Genomic DNA, 3,959 nt, shown 5'->3' with positions numbered 1-3,959 from the left:
GCATGGAAGCTCCATGCCCCTTCCCACATACTTTGCCCTAATGCATCTCTTCCAAAAGGCTATTTCTTTTTTATAATAAACCAGTGATCTAATAAGTAAAATGTTTCCCTGAGTTCTGTGAGTCATTGTAGCAAAGCAATCAACTGGATGGGGTCGTGGAAATCTCTAATCTATAGTCAGTTGGTCTGAAGCACAAATGGTAATCAAGACTTGCCATTGGCATCTGAAGTGTGGGTAAGGGGCAATCTTGTAAGACTGAGCACTTGACCTGTGGAACCTAATGCTATCTCCAGGTAAACAGTGTTAGAACTGAATAAAATTATAGGACATCAAACTCATTTTGCATAAATTCCTTGATGTGTGGAAAACCTATACACTTGGTGTCAGAAGTGTCATATTCTGTGAGAGTAGAGTTTTTAAGAACAGAGGGGACACACAGTGTTTTCCTTTATACATATTTACAGTTAAAAAAAAATACTTCATGACGCAGGAAAATTACATGAAATTCAAATATCAGTATCCATAGAAGTTTTACTTGAACACAGCCATGCTATTATTAATGTACATGTTGTCTATGACCGTTTTCACACTAAACTGAGTAGCTGTAAAAGAGATGGCTCACAAAGCATAAAATATATACTATTTGGCAGTTTATGGAAAAAAAATTTGTCAACCTTGCTCTATATTCCTTGACTACATTCAGACTTCTCCATTCCATCTCTGTAACTAAGCAGCCTTTCAATATCAGCCCATATCTGCTTAGTTCTTTATAAGTTTTCAAAACTAAATATAGAGGAACTGTAGGACAGTTCTCACCTAAAGAGTGAGGAAAAGATATTTATTTAATGGCTTTAGTGGATGCTTCATCACATGCTGGGAAGCATCACGGAAGGCATCTCATTTAACCCTCATAATATTGCAGAGAGAGAGGAATCATAATTCATGTTATTACAAATTAGGAAACTAAGAGTGAAAAAAAATGTTCTTTCCTGATAAATTCACAGACTTAATATGCCAGTGCAGTGATAATGAAATGCTGAAATCTGCAGACTGGAAACTCAAATATGCAAAATTATAACCTTATTTCTGTGTTCAAATCAAAAGCAAACTTGATAAAAAGCCCCCGTATTTCCATTCCTAAAAGGGGGTAAAATGCGTCATTACAAGATTACTCAGTCACTTCAGGTATGAAGTATAGTAACCAAAGGTGTTTGCACTAGTCATCAGTAAAATGCAAATTAAAACCAGAAAGTGATGCCACTATACACTACGCAGCACCATTAAAATGTCAGGTAATACCAAATGTGGATATGTAGCCACTAGAGATCTCATTCACTACTGACAAGAGTGTAAATTTGTATAACGTGGAAAACTGCTTGTCCATATGAGTGATGGGTACTGCAGTTCCTAGGAAGTGACTTAAATTTTAAGGAACTTTGTGAGACAGTTGATTTCACATTGGAAGCTTGGAATTGGACAGAATGGGAGTATTTACACCACAGCAACTGACAAACATTATAAATCAGCACCCACCCCAGAGCCGGTTGTTTAAAATTTACCAGCACTCCATCAGGTAGTATATACTAAAACTCCACATATACATATATCCTATGACTCAGCAAATCCATTTCTAGGTATGCGTGCTTTAGATATGTGTATATATGCTAATCAAAAGCCATGTACAAGAATGTTCACAGCGGCACTAATTATAATAGCCTTAAACTGAGAAACCAAATATTCATAAATAGAATTGGTAAGTTGTCATGTTCGTTTAATGGAATACTATGCAGTGATAATAAAGAACTGCCACATGCAACAAACAAAATGTTGAGAAAAAAAAAAGCCCAAACAAGGGTACATACTGTATGATTGAATTTATGTAAAAATCAAAACAGACCAATTAAGAAATAAGAAAATTAAGTCACTTCCATAATTGGACATCCATATGCAAAAAAAAAAAAAAAAAAAAGAACTTCAAATTAAATCTCACACTTTATACAAAAATCAACTGAAACTAGGTAATATATCTAGAAGGAAAACATGAAACTCTTAAACTTTTAAGAGAGAACAGACAAAAATCCTCATGACCTGGGGCGAGGCAGAGTCCTTAGATATTACACTAAAAAAATGATCCCCAAAAAAAAGATATATTATATCTCAACAAAATTAAATACTTTTACTCTGTGAAAAATACTGTTAAGAGAATGAAAAGACAAGCTACAAACTGAAAGAAGATATTCACAAATCGAATACCCAACAAAGAATCTGCATCCTGAATGCATTTCTTGGTTTTGATAAATATATTGTAGTTATGTAAGATGTTCCTATTAGGGAAAGCTGAGTATTTTTATAACTTTTTGTGAGTCTGTAATTAGTTAAAAACAGAAAAGATCAATTAAAAAATTTATTGGTACTTTTATCTACCAGACTTCCTACTTTTCCACATCTTTGATAGGTATTCTAAGTATATTCTAACACAATGGTAATGGAGTATAATAAACTTTTCCAGAGAATGCAAACATTTAAACAAGAAATTCAATTCATATGGACAAGCAGTTTTTCATGTTATACAAATTTACACTCTTGTCAGTAGTGAATGAGATCTCTAGTGGCTACATATCCACATTTGGTATTGCCTGACATTTTAATGGTGCTGCGTAGTGTGTAGTGGCATCACTTTCTGGTTTTAATTTGCATTTTACTGATGACTAGTGCAAACACCTTTGGTTACTATACTTTATACCTGAAGTGACTGAGTAATCTTTTCCTAAGAAATAAACCAGAGATAATATATAAAAATCTGCTTTACAATTTTTTCATAGTTGTTTGTAATAGTGAAAAATTGGAAAAAACTTAAAAATAGGAAAGAAGTGGGGACTAGTTAGTATATTATGATATACACAGAAGACAGAATATGATGTAGCCATAAGAAATTAAGCCATAGAATATTTATTGACATGGGAAAATGTTAACAATATACTTCTATATGAAATATTAAGATACAAAACAGTATATACAGTTTAATAACATTTTTATGGAAAGAAAAATAGTATATGTACAAAATCATGCATAGAAAAAAATAGAATGATGTGCATACCAAATGGTTATCTCTAGATAGTGGAATTAAAGGTGATTATGCAATTTTTCTAATAAATTTCACCTTCCCTACAAACAGAATCTGCTTCATGCTAGTCTTTCTTGGTTGTGATTAGTTTAATATAGTTCTCTTCAAATAGATTCTGTTTCATGATATATACCTCCAAATCATATTGCTATTGCCATTTATAAGTAGATGCTACTTGCTCTTATATTCTGACATAAGGAGAATATTTTTAACTAATACAATATACTATAAAATATGCCACAGCATAGATTCGTCTATAGAAAATTACTTGGAGAATTTGAAAATCCTCTAATTGAGAAATTTTAAATAGAAAAAAAATATATCATCACTAGTTAAGAGTTCATAATGGTCGAGTGTGAAATAACTTGAGTTCCAGAATTAGAGACTTTTAGATCTCTCCTTACTGACTTTGGGCAAAAGCGATTAGATTTTTCAGTTAAGAAAATATGGTTAATAATTTTGTAGAAAGAAGCAATAATAAAATTGTTTTTAAATAAAGAAAAATGAGATCCCACATATAAAGGTTTGCTATAAAGACCTAAAGAAATATGAGATAAAACAGCAAGAAAGAAATTCAAAGTTGGTGGTGCAGAAAAATTAACTCATGTACTCTTCTGCAGCACCAAACTCTTACTGTTTTATATCTTCTACCACAGGTTTGATATGCCCAAACTGTCAAATTCTTTTAATGTTAATTAATGGTCTTTAACTTCTATTATTTCAAGTTAATATATAGGACATATTTAAATTTTTTATGGAACCTGAGGTAAGTGTTCTAAATACACGTCATCCTCTGATGACTCTTGAAAACTGGCAACATTAAACACACAACAAA

The sequence above is a fragment of the Rousettus aegyptiacus genome, unplaced genomic scaffold (assembly GCF_014176215.1).
Source record: "Rousettus aegyptiacus isolate mRouAeg1 unplaced genomic scaffold, mRouAeg1.p scaffold_m13_p_12, whole genome shotgun sequence".
In the NCBI taxonomy this organism is placed as follows: domain Eukaryota; kingdom Metazoa; phylum Chordata; class Mammalia; order Chiroptera; family Pteropodidae; genus Rousettus; species Rousettus aegyptiacus.
This window is presented reverse-complemented; position numbering follows the sequence as displayed.